At 36.1% G+C, this 19,441-nt stretch overlaps 1 protein-coding gene across 5 annotated transcripts in view; it reads left to right on the forward strand.

The window, feature by feature from the left end:
• The window catches only part of LOC150098167 (CREB-regulated transcription coactivator 1-like), a 526,148-nt gene that overhangs the window by 372,089 nt on the left and 134,618 nt on the right, over positions 1-19,441 (forward strand). The window lies entirely within an intron of this gene.

Raw genomic sequence — 19,441 nt, forward strand, 5'->3', positions numbered from 1 at the left:
GCTTTGCAATTTACATTTTATAAATCTGTCTTTGTACTCCATATTCCAAAGACCACTGACCACCTTTGTGAATCTTCTCTGGAAGATTCACAAAGGTGGTCAGTTCTTTCTAACATATCCTCGTCATCATGAAAACCCAGTGACCAAATCTGTGCACAATAATATGAAGCCTGATTAAGACCTTATACAATGACATCATAACTCTTTATTTCTGATTGCTAGGGTTATTCTCATCATTGCCATTATCTGATGTTACATCTTCACAACTTGTGCAATGTGGCCTCTGAACTTCAGGTTCTTGTCCACCACCACACCCAAATCTGTCATCTTCTCTACCTCATTATACTTTGCATCCCATCGTTGTTTAATAAATTTCAAAACCTTACACTTTACAACATTGAAACGACATTTCAACTTACCTGTCCATTTATGCAATCTATTCAAAGTATCTTGCAAGGCCATAACAACTGCTTGACTCTTCATTGCTCTCCCAAATTTTGCATCATTTGTAAACAGCTGCATATCACTAGTTCAACTCATCACAGTATTATTAATGTACAAATTGAACAACAGTGGTTCCAAAACTGACTGCTGCAGCACACCACCAGTGGCCTTCCTCTTTCAGGATAACTGCACCCTCATAGACAACTTTCTGATACCCTATCTAACAGCCAGTCACTGATCCAAATCCAAAATCTGTTATTCAATCCCATCTATTTCAATTTGTTTAACAGCTGTCATGTGGCAGTCTATCAAAAGTTTTTGCAAAATCCAAGTACACCACTGTATATGCATTACCTCTCTCCAAGGTATTTGTCACTTTGCTATAGTACATATGTAAGTTAGTAAAACATTATTTCCCTTTAACAAACCAATGCTGATAACCACAGAGAATACTGCTGTTATCAACCCATTTCCATATCCCACTTTTCACCAATCTCTCCAGTACCTTCCACACAAATTGACCTATAATTTGAAGCCACAGCCTTATCACCACCATTATGCAGTGGAACAATTTTACCTTCTTTCCACTCCCTTGGAACCTGTGCTGTTCTAAGACTTATTAGAACAGGCCTGCCAATTCCCTGGAACATTCCCTTAAGATGTGTGGTGATGCGTCAAATCCTATTGATTTCAAAGTTATTTATTTCCTCACATACCTTCTGAACACTTACAATTTAGCCATCCTCTCCTATGTTCTCTACACTTGAGGTTCTCATGATTTCATCCGATGAGGATGAAAGAACCTTATAAATTAATCGCTGAATACCTCAATAATGTCTTCTGCAGCAGTTACCATTCTATCATTTTCATCTATTAACATCATCTTACCATAATCATTCTTCCTTCTACTTGCCACATATCTAAAAAAACTCTTTAGGGTTGTTCTTTGCCTGATTTGTCAATTTCTGCTCATATTACAGTTTTATTTTTCTTACTGAGTCACTCTCCTGGCTTGTTCTTTATACCTCATAACCTTTGCCACTATTTCCCTCTTTCATGTATACTTTATTTGGACATAATTTCCTTGCTATCATCAGCAAAACTCCCTTCTCTTGTCCTTTCTGTCCACATGAAAAATGAGGACAGAAAGGATCCTTCCATTTCCATTCCTGTTAGGATATCATCTGTATATTTTGTGTCGTGTATGGTTTTTTAAATTTTCTTTTTTGTTTACTTCTGTATTCTCCTCTTTCGTTGTTTGTTGTTTCTTCCTTTATCTTTGTATAAATTTTTTTCTTATTCCTACAATATTATCTTTATCCTTATGTCAATTCCTAAATCTTTAACATTGTCTTGTTCCCTCATATACCTCTATTAACTTTAAACTTATGTCCTTCTGTTCCTTATATTTTACCTCCAGTATTCCTATTTTTATGCCAAGGATCTCTAGATATTTATTTGAATTAGTGACTGCGCCTCAGGAGTTCCTTTTATGGCATTAAATATTACTACTTTCGGTAGATATCCTTTCTTGCACTTATATACAGTTGTGGCTATCCCTTTACTTTAATTTTGTACTAGTTATCTATCTTCCCCGCTCACAAGCTCGGTTGATTTTGAGAACAGTGCATCAAAGAATTAAATATCAGGCGACACTCTATTAATATTTAAACAGCAAATTTAATTCACATAAAACAATTTACACTAAGCTTGCAGTAATAGAATAAAGCATCTCAATTGAGATCTTTATAAATCAATTAGTTAAATTCCTGTATTTTAGTCACACAAATTATATTACATATTTAATTAGGTTTCCTATTATAACACAAATCATTTACGCTGAGCATTGGTACATGTTACTTAATTGTTAACTCTTAAATATCGAGCACATAGACCATATCTTTTATACACAAACGCTCCTTCCCTTTTATGCTGGGAATATTCTATAGGCAAATTTCTCCAATTTGGCAAACAGTTACACTCTGATGTATTTCACATACAAATTCCTGACTATTATTTAACTTCTAATCTTCAACTGTTAATTATGCCTATTTTGATCAATCAGCCTCTACTTTACAGTCCACTAATAAAAGGTCCCTTAAAAACTCAAATAAAAATTGGAAAAACAGATACACTCACTTTGGTGGTGACTACCCTCTATTGATCTGGCCTCACACTGGAGCTCTGTTCCTTTTTCTTCTGTGTCAGGTTTTCGCTCCCTGCTTGTGCCAGCGATAGACTTGTTGACGGCCTGCGGAGTCAGTATCTTCCCGGGACACGGGCGGAGGTTCTTCAGTTTACGGAGTAGTTGCATGTGCATAGAAGGCAACGGAGCAATTTCCTTCCGCTTGAAGATTCCTTCTCCTTGGACCATATCTCCCGGCGTAGAGTTGTCATCAGGGGTCTATTCGTTGCCAGGCAGATCAGCTCCTCTCATCCTTCCTTTAGGCCTATGGCATACTTTCTCCAGAAGTCATGTTCCTGATGGCATACATCTGACGGATAACTGCCGACTGACCAATGATCTCTGGGTCACCGATGAAAACTTCTGGAACCGAAATCCATCCATGCCTGCGATCTTTTCACCAACGCCTTTTATTCACTCACTTACGAATCCTTGCACGGAGATATGGGACCCCCCGAACATTTCGATGAAAACCCTTGATCCCTTTCTCTGACTGAGCCTTCCATTGTTTTTCTCCACCTCCCGAAATCCTATTTTTTCTGGCAGCAGACATTTGTTTGAAGCTTTTGTCGGTCCACCTAGCACTGACCTTGAGCGTTTCCATGTAGAATACACACACAAAATTTGATGTCTTTATAAGGAGCTAAAAATACGCTGTTTACTAGTGGCAAGATATTGCCTGAATCCTTCACCTTCTAGAATATTCCCTTATTTGGTAGAGAGCATATACAATTCCCATAGGGATTATTTACATTTAAAAAACATCTATGTACAGGTTACAGTTCTTATTGGGCATTGACGTTGGCAAAATTTCATGTAAAAATGCTTAGTCTTTATGGAGCTACATAAATATTTTTACACATCTTAATTCAACTATTTGATTGATTTTTGATTCTGATTGCTCAGAATCATAAATCAATCAGTTGATTTCTGATTCTGAGCAATCAGTTGATTTCTGATTCTGAGCAATCAGAAATCAACCTAATTTAAACAAATATGAATGCATAAAACTTCCCAAAATTTGGGAAACAATAATTGTCAGAGGTCCCAATTTACATCCTAGGTCACCTGCAAATGTCCATAGAGGGGGGGGGTACTACCTAGATAGGACTTAAGTTATCCACTTGTTTCATTGAGTATTGTTGTCGTGTGTGAGTTACTAGTGTTATTTGTACTTCCTGAAGATGTCTCAGTGTCAGAGATGAAATATTGGAAGCATTAAAATTAGTTTTTAATCTTTTCTTAGTGATGATGTCATCCCAGCACTTAAGACTTAACACACGAATGCTAAGCCTGAAGGGTGAGTGAAATCTACTTTGCCAGAGAATGTATTCAGTTCAGAAATAATGAGTTTGCAGTGTTCATTTGACTTACTATTATAGCAAACACCATTAAAACTACTTAAACTCCCTAACAGTTTTTAATTGTTTTAAAACATTCATTCTTTTTCAGTTTTTTCTTTAAGTAATTTTTTAAAATTCTTCTATAAACATGGCACGTCTTCTATAGCACGTCTCTTTCTAGACATTAAAGTAAAAGAGAAATAGATACAGATCATTATTTAAAGTGCAGGCAAAGTTAAGATTTCTACCAAATTTGTTAAAAAAAAAATAAAATAATAATAATAATTACAAAGTAAACCTGCTGAACAATTTAAATGTATACCAAAAGAGGATTAATAACTATTTAGAAAAAATATAAGAAAATGAAGGCAGGATGGAATTTAAATGACCATCATTTAAATAAACTTTAAATGATGGTCAAGTAGTAAAAACACAAGATGATGAAATTGAATATATATATATTCAATTATATATTCAAATGAGATTACCAAAAGAAAAATGAGAAAGAGACAACTAGAAAACCGGGAAAAATTTATATCATACCTAGAAAATTATATATACAAAATAGCACCTAATGCTTATAAAATACTAAAGTTTATGAAAACAGATATAAAAGAAACTGCAAGTATAAACTACAAAATAGATTTTTAAGAATTCCTAGATTACTTACAGATTGTTGGACAGATAATACTCACATAAAAAGAAGTACACCAAAACTTACAAAATGATTTAGATAATATAATAACAATGAAAATTTCAGGATGGCCTAAGTAAAATAAAAAAATAGCAATTCAGCAGAAGATTTGATAAATTCTCATCATCATCATCAAATTCCTGCCATGTACCCTCAAGAGGTGTACAGGATATTATAATACTACATGAAAAATTTACAGCATTACTAACTTCCTATCTACAATTTTCCTCCAAATCAGTCTGTTACTTGTCAAGACTCCAATATTATTATTATTATCAGATCTTACATTTCTATCGTCTAAGGCACTTTGTACCATACCAATCCACTTATATCTTGGTCTTCCTCTGGGTTGTTTTCCTAACAACCTGATAGAGAACACTTGTTTTGCTAATCTTTCCTCGCCCATTCTGTTTAAGTCACCATACCACCCGAAATTAGCTCTGCTGACGCATTCCTAGATGCTGACAATATCAAGTTATTTCCTACTATCCTCATTTTTAATATTATATTACCATTGATGCCATCTTTTCACGCCTATAATCTTTCTCAGGACTCTCATATCTGCGGTCTCTAGTCTTTGGTCAAGTGTTTTACTTCTGACCCAGCTCTCAGATCCATAAGTTAAAACTGGTTTGACCACTGTCTTGTATACAGCTAATTTAGTGTACCGACTAATTTCTCTCTTATTCCATATGAATTTATTTAATTGACTTCTCACCATACCAGCTTTGCTGATTCTGTTGTCTATTTCTATATTTAATTTACCATCTTCACTAAAAATCATGCCTAAGTAGCTGAAATGTTTTACTTGTTCCACAGGTTCTTCATTCACAATGCAGTTGACATTTTCAACGATTCTGCCTATTTTCATTGTCTTTGTCTTTTTATTGCTAACCTTCATACCATATCTATTACAGCAGTTACTCAATTTAATCAGAGAATCTTGCAAACTTGTAGCGGATTTATTTAGAAGTATAACATCATTCGCATAAAAAGCAAAAAGCTGACATTAACATCTCCAATTTTGATATCATGTTTAATACCACTTTCCTTCATAATGTGAAGGAAAGTGGTATTAATTTCCTCCATATAGATAATGAATAACAGAAGGGATAATGTACATCCTTGTCTCACACCAGATTTAACATTAAACCATCTTCCTATACTTCCTTAAATTCTAACTGCTGACTTACAACTCAAATAAAGACTGCATATTGCTTGATATAATGCCCCATTGACACCATATAACTGTAGCGTATTGAATAGCTTCTCTCTTGGCACCTTGTCATATGCCTTTTTCCAAATCGACAAAACTTAAATACAGATCTCTGTTATATTCCCATGCTTTCTCGCCTATTTGTCGTAAAGTGAAAATCTGAACCTGATAGCCTCTATTTGGCCTGAATCCAGCTTGTTCTTCGCCAAGCTTTTCTTCCACAATTCTTCTCAACCGTTTCTCAAGTATACTTGTATAGATCTTGCCAGGAACACTCAGTAGGGAAATACCTCTATAATACATTCAGTTTTATTTTCCTTTTTATATATGGGTACTATGAGAGCTCTACTCCAATCATTGGGAATTCGTCCCTCTGTCCAGGCTTTCTGAACTATGCAGTGCAGCCACTGTAAGACTTTTATACCACCATACTTCAGCATTTCTGGTCGAATATCATCTACTCCTGCTGCCTTTCCACATTTCAAGCCTTTCATGGCTTTTTCTACTTCAAGTATGGATATGTATTCCTGACTCTATGCCTGTTGAGTGTTTTTTACCACTGTGCTGTCATCACTGCTTGTTTCATTTAGCAATTTTTCAAAGTAATCACTGTATACTTCAAGGATATCTTTTTCTTTCGTTTTCATGTCACCTTTGTCATCTCTACCTCCTTTTACAGCACTCTTTCCTCCATTCCTAAGCTTCTTCAAAAACCTCCAGAATATTTTGCCACCTTCTTGATATTTATTTTCTATATTCTTGCCAAAGTCCTCTCATGACTTTTGTTTAGCTAGTTTTACACACTGTTAGCATTCTTGCATTTGTCTCTATATTCTCTAAGAGAACAAGCTGACTTATTTGACAGGAACTTTTGATATGCTTTCTTCTTTTCCTTCACTGCCTCTTTAACTTCCTGTGTTCACCATGGGGTTCTAATTTTTCTATCCTTGCAGACAACTTCACCACATGCCTCTCTAGCTGAATCAATCAGAATCAATTCTTCAAGGCTTGCTACTGAATCTCCAAGGTTTGATTCCTGTTCTCAAATTCTTTCATTTTTCCTTCAATAATCTTTGTGTATTTTAGTCTACAGTTCACATCTGAGAGTTGCTCAAGTTTTATTCGCTTTAACTTTCTTACATGTTATTCTTTTCAATATGAAATTCAATTTTATCCTGCTCAAGACTAAATAGTGATCACTTCCAATTTCAAATCCTCTGTACACTCTAGTGTACAGAGGATTTGAAATTGGACACTCTGTACACTCTTTCTTCCTGCACCAGGGAGAAAACATCACTATCAACAATAACATAGTCAATGAGACTTTTCTTATTCCTTGCCTCTTCTCTCCATGTGAATTTGTGCACATTTTTATGTTGGAACATGGTGTTAGTAATAACCAGTCCATGTCCTGAGCAGAAATCCAACAGATATTTGCCATTATTATTAGCTTTGCTCTTTTCTCCAAATTTTTTCAAAATATTTTTGTATGTCTCACAATCATTTCCTACTCTGCTATTTAGATCCTCAACAAGGACCAACTTTTCCTTTTTCATTGTGTCAGTTGCTTTTTCTAAAGCATCAAAAAATTCCTCCACTTCTACCTTAGTAGAGTCTTCTGTGGGACCATAGGCACAAATAAGTCTCATTGTCCAGTTCCCCATTCTCACATTTGCCCACATTACTCTACTTGAGACTGACTGCCATTCAAAAAGATTAGCTTCATATTTTGTGTTGAATACTATGGGCTACTCCTTCTTTTCCTTGATTGTCACTGCCTGAATATAACATTTTGTATTTATTGCTCAGAAAGATCTCATCAGTTTTTGTCTTTTTTGTTTCAGTCACCTCTATAATGTCGATTTAGTACTTATCTAATTCCTCACTAGCTCCATTTCTTTGCCATGCAGGCTTCTTATTTTGATAGTACCGATCTTTAACTCTGGTGATGTTGAGTTGTGGTGTGTTTTCAGATTACTTTATAAATCTGCTGGTAAAAGACAGAAAAATAAATATTCTGTTAGCTATAGACTGACTTAGAAATGGGGAAAAGGGTGCTCTAAAAGAAATCAGATATGATAAAGTTGACATGAAAAAAACTGAAATAAAGATGTTCTAGATTGTCTAGAGTAAAAAGATGTTTACTCTAGACAATCTAGAAAAAAGCTGAGTGTTTTCTCTCACCATGGTGAGAGAAAACACTCAACAGAAATACAATCAGGAATACATATTAATACTTGAAGAGTACAACAAAGTCATCAAAACTTTGAAATGTGGAAAGGCGGTGGAATAGTTAATATTTAGCCAGAAATGATGAAGTATGGAGACATAAAAGTTTTTTAAAATGGCTACACACCATAATTCAGAAGAACTGGTCAAATAGTCAAATTCCAGGTGATTGGAATAAAGTTCATAGTATTCATCTATAAAAAGGGAAAAAAAATAAATATAAGAATTACAGAGGAATTTCCTTACTGAGTATTGCTGGTAAGATTTATTTATACTTGAGAAATGGCTGAGAAAAATTCTGGAAGGGAGGGAAGGGAAGCATGGAGAAGAACAAGCTGAATTCAGATAAAATAGAGGTTGTCAGGATCAGATTTCTACAACAAATAATTGAGAAATCATGGGAATATAACAAGGATCTGTATTTAAGTTCAGTATATCTGGAAAAGGCATATGACATGGTGCCAAGAGAAAAGCTGTTCAGAATGCTCAGTTGTATGGTGTAAATGAGACATAATATTGGGCTATACGTACTCTATTTGTGAGTTGTAATTCAGCTATTAGAATTGAAGGAGGTACAGCATGCTAGCTTGATGTTAAACCAAGTGTAAGACAAAGATATATAGATTAACAAAACGTTCTACCAGATGAAGTCTGAAATTAAGTTATGGCTGTCTAGTCGTTGTAGGGATTGTACAGAGGAAGTTGTTCTTGCCGAGGTCTGCATACATCAGTCATCTTACACATTCCTTCCTATTGAGGGGCAACCTATGTGTTAGTTCTGTGGTTCTACATTATCCATCATGTACATCCTAATTGACTTCTCTCATTTTTTCAATAAATGTAATAATTATTTTAGTGCTTATAATAACCTGTCTGAGACCCATACATTCAGACAGATTTTGTCTGATTTCTCTAGTATTCAATTAGTCTTCAAACTTTGAGAGGATTAACATTTAAAATCATAATATAAATTGTATATATAGATTATATTCTTTCTTCTTAAATATTAGGCTTAGTTGATTGCTGTGCCACTGTTTTCAAGACCATCCTGCCATCTTCTCCTCAGTGTTCTCCTGTTTCTTTTATCCTTTGGTACCTGTTCTTTACTTTCTTTGCTCATCTATTAGCAGTATTAGCAAGAATTAGCAGTATTGCAATAAGTCTCCTACCTACATAGTCTGGAGATTGTTCCCAAGACTTGCTGTGGTGCTAATATGATGTCTGGAGTAATCCTCACGTTCCACTTTGGAGCTTGTTTACTGCTTGCTGGATAGCGGGCATCCATATGTGGCTCCATTGTGGATGGAGCTCTGGCACTGAACAAAAAAATCCCTTGAGCATGAATCCTTCATCCTCAGATTTTCAAAGAGCCCCACAAGACCTAACCAAGTACAGATACTATAGATACAGTACATCATTTGATAACAAAAGTAAAAAAAAAAGACATTTGACACAGTATAAATGTATCACTGTTTCTAATCACCCATGCAACAGGTGAAAAGCCAATAGGGAAAATGTCATCCTATTTTATTCAGTAGGGTTTAGAACAGTTAAGAAACTGTTCTGGTAATATTCTTATGAAAGCATGCAGTCAGCAATACATGGAAAAACTACTGAGAGTAACATCAATGAGTAGAATATCAGTTGTGTTAACATCTTATACACCATACTCAACTCTTCTAGAGGTGTGGTATCAGAATGGGCCCTTCTTGGTTTTCCAGATGAGGAGATATGTTCAGAGCTCAAAAATTAAGGAGTGACAGGTACGAGGCAAATCCTGATATGTAAGGATCGTCACCTAGTTTCCACCAGAAACATCATCCTTACTTTTGATACATCCAAACCTTCGACATTCGTATCAGCAGGATATCTCAATTATCCTGTTAGGCTACATCCCTATTCCCCTAAGATGTGCAAGTTGAAAATATGGGCATGCCCAATCTACTTGTCATGGCTGTAGTACCTGTGCCTGATGTAATAGCAATGTGTATGGTGATAAATCTTGCTCAGCAAAAAATGTAGATGTATCTACTGTCAGGGAGAACATCCAGTGTGCATCTACTGTTCATTTTAAAGAAGAAAGGATGAAAAGGAAATACAAAAGAAAAAAAAAAAGAAACGGAACTAAACATATATCAGGATGCAGAAAAGAAACTAGCCACCTGTCCTGAAATCTTATGCTGTGAAAGTAGCAGTTATGAAAATATTAAAAGTGGCTTAAACACATGTATTCCACCATCCAATAATTTCAACATACCTAAACTTTATGATCATGAGTGCTTCTCTATGTAGCACGTAGGTCACATGACCTATTACAGTCAACTCCTGAAACAACTCCCCAATGCTTTGTCTTAATTGTGATGTCCTCGCTTTCAACATGAACTCAATTGCTGAACAGCTTCCTCCTAGAGTAGATGATGCTTTATTTGTCAATGACTTCATAGTATGCTGCCATTCTTGTAATATAAGGGTTTTTCAAATGTAACTTCAAGTAATTGATAATATCTCTTCTTTTGCTCTTAGCAGTTGGCTCAAGTTTTCAGCAGAAAAAAAGTATCTGTGTACACCTCTACCAGAAATGCATTCTTCACCTAGACCTAGAGGTAAGGATGGGACAAACTATTATTGTAGTAGCAACAGAAACCAAGTTCTTGGGACTAATTTTGGCCATGGAACTCTCATTCTGTGTCTGCTAAGAGAAAAGTGCAAAAGAGCACTGAATATTCTTCACACTTTATCCGTTACAGATTAGGGTGCAGATTCATTTTCCTTGCTTTGCCTTTATCACACATTTATTTGATCAAAGCTTGATTATAAGTTGCAAATTTACGTCTCTGCAATGGAGAACACACTCCGCTGGCTAGAACCTATCCATCATCATCATGGTATATGAATAGCTACTGGTGCTTGCTGCATATTGCTCATTTAAAAGTCTTTACATTGAAGTGAATGTCTGCTCTTTCACTTTGATGGAAACAGTTCCCTTAACTATGCCCTAAAAATAGTCTCTTCAAGAACATCCTATGTGGACTAATATTTTTTTCTCTACAGTAGAATGCTCAGAATCACATCAGGCTGTCATATATCCCTTCGATATGTGTATTAACACGTTTGCTGCCAACTACTAGTATACTCATAGTTGGTTTATGAGCCTCACAAGCCAACTACGATATACTCATATGTCGATTACTGCTGGCAACGAGATTACTTGTACTAACCTTGAAGAATTGAAAGTGCTTGGCATGCTGAGCGTAGCAGCGAACGTGCGTCTACTTGTAGTTGGTATATGACCCTCACAAGCCAACTACAAATATACTCATATGTCGATTACTGCCTGCTATAAGATTACTCGTACTGACCTCAAAGAATTGAAAGTGCTTGCTGCAGTAACAAACTATCCCTGAGGACCGTGGCAGCGAATGTATTAAAGTGATTATTAAGTTATTGGCATGAATGTTGAAAACATCACCTGCACCAGATATAATAGCATTCCTCCATTGTAGATTTGCACTCCATCAAGCTACCTCTCACTGTGCCAAATAAGGAAATCTCACACTCCATCTGTCTTTCTGCAGTTATGTGTGGTACTCAGAGCAGAGCACTCTGATTTCCTACCCATCTACACTCACAGTTCAAGAACTGAGACCTATTTTAGTTATGCTGCTATATTTTCTGACTTTATCATATCCAATGAGCCTCCATAGCTCAGTCAGCATTGACGTTACCCTTTGGTCAGAAATACCTGGATTCAATTCCCATCCATGATGTAAGTAACCTTTATCTGGTCTCTTTCAACTAAAGGTGAGTTAGCCGGCCTCATATGGAGACCGGCTAACTCACTTCGGGTTTTTCGTCCCTCAAAACAGGCAAACCGGCCCGTGAACACACACACACACACACACACACACACACACACACACACACACATGAATCTACAGTCATAAAATCCATACTTAATCCCTCATTAGGAGGGCTCAACCTTTCCTAAGAGAGATGGTTGAGGTAAGGGGGGGATCCCACACAAAATAAAATAAATCCCACAGGATCACAGTACCATATTTTCTTGAATATAACTTGTACATTTTTCCTCAAAATTACAGTTAAAAAATCGTGGGATATTTGTGGGGATTTTTGGAAACTAAAGTTTTTCAGGACAAAACTAAATTGACGTTCATAATTAAATCCTCAGTATTCATTATAATTTTAAATGCTCACATAAAGCTCTGCAGCTCAGTTGGTATAGACAAAGCTGTTTTTTCGGAAACACCTGTGTTTGATTCCTGTCCAAGACATGAGGAACCTTTATCTGGTCTCTTTCAACTAAAGGTGAGTTAGCCAGTCTCGTATGGAGGTAGAAGGGTTCTTTCACCTGGAAACTTGGGTGTTTCGTCCCTCAGAACAGGCAAACCAGCCCCATGAACACATGAATTCACAGTCATAAAATACATATACTTAATCACTCATTAAGTGGGCTCAGTCTTTCCTAACGGATGGGGGAGAAAGCTCCATATGGATGACTAAATAAATTGCTCAAATTAGTTTAAATTTAATGCATTTAAATTTTAATTATCAATGTTATTTATGCAATCAGCCACTCACCTTCATCACGCTATATATTTGAATCTTTAGCAACAATGCGTATGTAATTAAGTGAAACAAACAGTTTTGCTATTGCTTATCCTTTTATCATTTCAGAATCATAAGATCACCATGTTTTTTTTTTAAATCTGAAAATGGGTATGACTTACCAAGAATCTCCTATTCACTATCGCTACTTCTGGTCTTGAGAGTAGTTTCTTTGTATGTATTGTCAATCCATCCAAATAGCTTCATATTTATTCTCATCCAGGGCATTAGAAATGCCAGTTTTTAAAAAACTCTTGACAATTATTTCTGGTGAAATCATATCCAAAGTTCTTAAAATCCAGTTTCACAATAGTTCTAATGATGGTCTCTTATTCTTCCCTGCTGTAGTAAGGTCATAGCCGCTGACTGCCATCAACTATATATAGAATTTTTGTATGTAGTCCTTGAATGGTTTGTTGACGTTTTAACCAAGGGCTGTAGACAAGGTGTAAGACCACCAGGAATAATGACCACATCGGTCTTCACATCCAAAAAATTTTTACTATTTCTGCCATTATAACATTCACCTATCTATTTCGTAAAGTTTTAACTTTAAGAAATAGATAGGTGAATGTGTGTGAGGTATATGTGAAACTTTTATTATTATTATTATTATTATTACATGACTCCTCCAGGGAGTCCAAAGACTCATCAAGGGAAGGCACCTACTCTACAACTCTCTGTCTCCACACTCAATCCACCAACTACAACCAACTGCAACTATACTGATGCCATCTAGCTCCCACCACCACCAGTATTTTCACAAACAATCACAAACATCCATGCCCACGGCAGGATGTTTGTGATTTTTAATTTCTTTTTTCATAAAGTAAAATTGGGTGCGAGATATATGCAAGGGCGAGTTATATTTGCGTAAATATGGTAATTATGCAGCTGAGTTGCATGCAATTCAGCTGCATAATCCTTAATTTCAGTGTTCACTTATATTGGATTCTGAGCTGCATTGGAATTAAAGGAAACGAGACTGCAGATGCAACTGCCATATCAGCTCATACTTTTTTTACACTTACTGTTTAGCAGTCTGCTAGAGACTACAGATAGTTTATAAGATCAAAGCTAATTAACTAATAGCAATCATCATGGCAAGACAATTTGCATGAGATTAAGTCTAAAATTAAACACTGACAATCTAGTCAGTGTTAGAAACAGAAGAAAGAAAGTTGTTCTTGATGGGTTCTGCATAGTATGTGAACAGCACAACATGTATTTTGCCATTTGCTAATTTCTGGTGGAGTGTCAGCACTTCACTTGGGAATGGAATAAAATTTTTACTAATCTGACTGGGCCATATACGAGGGTGGTCCGAAAGGTTCTCGGCCTAACAATGGAAAAACAAACTTATTGGGAAGAAATAGAAGTCAGAGGGAGACAAGTCTGGTGAATAGGGTGGATGTTCCAACATTTCATAGTGCAGATCCCTTCATTTTCCCATTGCCAAAACACTTTTGTGGGCAGGTGCATTGTCCTGATGAAAGATGATTTTTTTAATTATGCAAACCGGGTCTTTTCTTACTAATTTTTTTGTCTAGTCTGGTTAAAAGATCGGAATAATATTTCCTGGTTATTGTTTTACCCTTTTCAAGATAATTAATAAACAAAATGCCTTTAGCATCCCAAAACACCGATGCCATGACCTTTCCTGCTGATGGAACCAACTTTGTCTTCTTTGGCAATGAACAACTGTCTTCTGTCCACTGTTTTGACTGCTGTTTAGATTCTGGTGTGTAATGGTGAATCCAAGTCTCATTCATAGTAATAAATTGACACACAAAAAATCAGTTTTGTTCTTGTTAAAATGCTCCAAGCACTGTTCAGAGATTTTCATTCAAGTGCATTTTTGATCTGCTGTGAGCAAGCACGGCACCCATCTTGTGCAAAGTTTTTTCATTTTCAATTCTTCATGCAAGATATATCCTACATGTTCTTTTGAAATGCCTATATTCTCAGTAATTTCACACACTTTGACTCGCCGGTCATCCAATACCATATTGTGCACTTGATCAATGATTACTGGTGTTGTTACACTTTTTGGACGTCCCTCACTTGGATCATCTTCAAGGCTGGTACGGCCACGTTTTGTTAATTTCTTAATTAAGCCCATTTCTTAATTGTCAAAAATGAAGGAGAGGAGTGCCCATAAACTTTTATGAACTTCGAATGAATTTCTTTTGGTGTTGAACCTTCTTTTACGAAGAATTTTATAACTGCACGATACTCAGTTTTATCCATTTCAAGGGATACACTTGATATTGTATCCCTTGAAATGGGATACAATTTCAAGTGTATCCCTTGAATAGAGATACACTTTTGCTCAAACAGCTGTATAAAACAGACTACTTGATAGAATGTCTTGCAATTTCACATGTATGCTTATGACGGATGTTCCAACTTAGAAAAAAATCTCTTGCCAATAGTGTTACTATCTATGGCTGAGGCCGAAAACTTTTCAGACCACCCTCGTACATACTCAGGCAGATCTTATGTGATTCTGACAAATTGTATAAAGTTTTTAACTTTTTAAAAAGAATTAATTTAGGCAAGCATTTGATTATAAATTCTGTGTATGGTTTTTGCTTAACTTCATTTTTTTAAAATTTGCTTTTTTTGTGCAAGCTGTATAACTGAGTGCAGACCTCCACATAGCCTTTAAAGGAATGCGGAGAACCGACCAGGGCTTCTGACCTAATGTCCAATTTTCACCTTCTCGTGGTGCACCCTGTTGGGTATCTACCTGGATACTGAACGAATGAGGATGGGCTGGCAATTTGGGATTTAGCCAACCAAATTGTATTCTTATTGGTTAAACCAAAATAAAAAATGATGATACGACATGACAAAATTTCATGCCGGCTGGGGCGTCGCCCGGTTAAACAAGGCCCCCGTTGTTTTCGCCAGGGAACCAGGGCGAACAGCGAAAAGTCAGCTACTGGAACAAATCTGAAAACAAACCCCAACTCAACATCACCAGAGTTAAAGATCGGTACTATCAACATAAGAAGCCTGAATGGCAAAGAAATGGAGCTAGCTGAGGAATTAGATAAGTACCAGATCGACATAATAGGAGTGACTGAAACAAAAAAGACAAAAACTGGTGAGATCTTTCTGAGCAATAAATACAAAATGTTATATTCAGGCAATGACAATCAAGGAAAAGAAGGAGTAGCCTATAGTATTCAACACAAAATACGAGGCTAATCTTCTTGAATGGCAGTCAGTCTCAAGTAGAGTAATGTGGGCAAATGTGAGAATGGGGAACTGGACAATGAGACTTATTTGTGCCTATGGTCCCACAGAAGGTTCTACTAAGGTAGAAGTGGAGGAATTTTTTGATGCTTTAGAAAAAGCAACTGACACATTGAAAAAGGAAAAGTTGGTCCTTGTTGGAGATCTAAATAGCAGAGTAGGAAAGGATTGTGAGACATACAAAAATATTTTGGGAAAATTTGGAGAAAAGAGCAAAGCTAATAATAATGTCAAATATCTGTTGGATTTCTGCTCAGGACATGGACTGGTTATTACTAACACCATGTTCCAACATAAAAATGTGCACAAATTCACATGGAGAGAAGAGGCAAGGAATAAGAAAAGTCTCATTGACTATGTTATTGTTGATAGTGATGTTTTCTCCCTGGTGCAGGAAGAAAGAGTGTAAAGAGTGTACAGAGTGTCCAATTTCAAATCCTCTGTACACTAGAGTGTACAGAGGATTTGAAATTGGAAGTGATCACTATTTAGTCTTGAGCAGGATAAAATTGAATTTCATATTGAAAAGAATGACATGTAAGAAAGTTTTAAAGCGAATAAAAGTTGAGCAGCTCTCAGATGTGAATTGTAGACTAAAATACACAAAGATTATTGAAGAAAGCATGAAAGAGTTTGAGAACAGGAATCAAACCTTGGAGATTCAGTGGCAAACTCTGAAGGAAACATTGATTGATTCTGCTAGAGAGGCATGTAGTGAGGTTGTCTGCAAGGATAAAAAAATCAGAACTCCCTGGTGGACACAGCAAGTTAAAGAGGCAGTGAAGGAAAAGAAGAAAGCATATCAAAAGTTCCTGTCAAATAAGTCAGCTTGTTCTATTAGAGAATACAGAGACAAGTGCAAAAATGCTAAACACTGTGTAAAACTAGCTAAACAAAAGTCATGGGAGGACTTTGCAAGAATATAGAAAATAAATATCAAGAAGGTGGCAAAATATTCTGGAGGTTGTTGAAGAAGCTTAGGAGTGGAGGAAAGAGTGCTGTAAAAGGAGTTAGAGATGATAAAGGTGACATGAAAACCGGAGAAAAAGATATCCTTGAAGTATGGAGTAATTACTTTGAAAAACTGCTAAATGAAACAAGCAGTGATGACAGCACAGAGGGACGAATTCCCGATGATTGGAGTAGAGCTCTCATAGTACCCATACATAAAAAGGAAAATAAAACTGATTATAGAGGTATTTCCCTACTGAGTGTTCCTGGCAAGATCTATACAAGTATAATTGAGAAACAGTTGAGAAGAATTGTGGAAGAAAAGCTTGGTGAAGAACAAGCTGGATTCAGGCCAAATAGAGGCTGTCAGGATCAGATCTTCACTTTACGACAAATAGTCGAGAAAGCATGGGAATATAACAGAGATCTGTATTTAAGTTTTGTCGATTTGGAAAAGGCATATGACAAGGTGCTGCCAAGAGAGAAGCTATTCAATACGCTACAGTTATATGGTGTCAATGGGGCATTATATCAAGCAATACGTAGTCTTTATTTGAGTTGTAAGTCAGCAGTTAGAATTGAAGGAAGTACAGGAAGATGGTTTAATGTTAAATCTGGTGTCAGACAAGGATGTACATTATCCTCTCTGTTATTCATTATCTATATGGATCACATTATGAAGGAAAGTGGTATTAAACATGATATCAAAATTGGAGATGTTAATGTCAGCTCTTTGCTTTATGCGGATGATGTTATACTTCTAAATAAATCCGCTACAAGTCTGCAAGATTCTCTGACTAAATTGAATAACTGTTGTAATAGATATGGCATGAAGGTCAGCAATAAAAAGACAAAGACAATGAAAATAGGCAGAATCATTGAAAATGTCAAGTGTGTTGTGAATGGAGAACCTGTGGAACAAGTGAAACATTTCAGCTACTTAGGCACGATTTTTACTGAAGATGGTAAATTAAATATAGAAATAGACAACAGAATCAACAAAGCTGGTATGGTAGGAAGTCAATTGAATAAATTCATATGGAATAAGAGAGAAATTAGTCGGAACACTAAATTAGCTGTTTACAAGACAGTGTTCAAACCAGTTTTAATTTATGGATCTGAGAGGTGGGTCAGAAATAAAACACTTGATCAAAGTCTAGAGACTGCAGATATGAGAGTCCTGAGATAGATTATAGGCGTGAACAGATGGCATCAATTGATATCATATTAAAAACAAGGATATTAGGAAAGAACTTGACATTGTCAACATCCAAGAATGCATTAGCAGAGCTAATCTCAGGTGATATGGTCACTTAAACAGAATGGGCGAAGAAAGATTAGCAAAACAAGTGTTCTTAGCCAAGTTGGCAGGAAAACGACCCAGAGGAAGGCCAGGATATAGGTGGATTGATACGGTACAAAGTGCCTTAGATGATAGAAATATAAGATCTGATAATGTTGATCTAATAATGATAACCTTGACAAGTAACAGACTGATTTGGAGGAAAATTGTAGATAAGAAGTTAGTAATGATGTAATTTTTTTCATGTAGTACTATCATATTGTGTACACCCCTTGAGGGTACATGGCAGGAATTTGATGATGATGATGTGCATAACATATTATTTACTAAATAATATATTTATCGCTGCATATTATTACCTTAAATACTGCTGTAACCTTTGGTGTTGTGCACCATGACCTTGCTGTCCTTGTGCCTATAAATCCCTAATCGACCACTTAACTAACCAATCTTCTAAAAAGAGAACTGTCTTTTATTAGCATACCTTTAATTTCCAATGCCTGCAACCTGAACATTATCATCAAAGTAACTGATAATTTTAGCCTTCATCCCAGTTTTCTGCAGAGAATGTTTCTAGAGTCCCCATTCCGTATGTGAAAGGTATATCAGAGAAACACTTCTATACCAGATTAACCTTCATGCTTTCTTCCATCCAGATTATATTCATTCTTACACTCTTCAAAGGAGAAATATTCTCCTCCTCTTTTCTTTCAGTGAATTTATAGAATTCCTAGCTCATTCACTCTTTCATATTATGGGAAGGCAGGTCACTCTGCTCTAGTACATTTGGTAGAACTCCATCGTGCTAATAACTCACATCTTGCCAGTCACACCATATTTAGGAGATATAGAATTCAGTGAAAATTGCCAATGTTTTATAGAAGAGCTAATTTTTATTAGCAAGATTGTATGCAGAAAGCTGAAAAGTGATATATCAGATGAACTTGTACTATGGTGTTTAAAACCTTCACGGTTTTATACTGTGTAATATTGGAGTGATTTAATTCTCCTCCTTTCTTAGATGGGTGAGATTAAATAACTGCAGCTGCTCCCTTCAATAATCCATTTCTCCTCCTGCAGAGTATCATATTCCCATCAACCAGCTCCTAGAATGGGAAACTTGATGGGAAACGTTTCCTGCATCTGTTTTCTGTCTACAGGAAGAAAATCAACACATGTATGTTGG

Source organism: Typopeltis vanoorti, chromosome 16 (genome assembly GCF_054136105.1).
Source record: "Typopeltis vanoorti isolate ZY-2024b chromosome 16, IOZ_Tvanoo_1.0, whole genome shotgun sequence".
Lineage (NCBI taxonomy): Eukaryota > Metazoa > Arthropoda > Arachnida > Uropygi > Thelyphonidae > Typopeltis > Typopeltis vanoorti.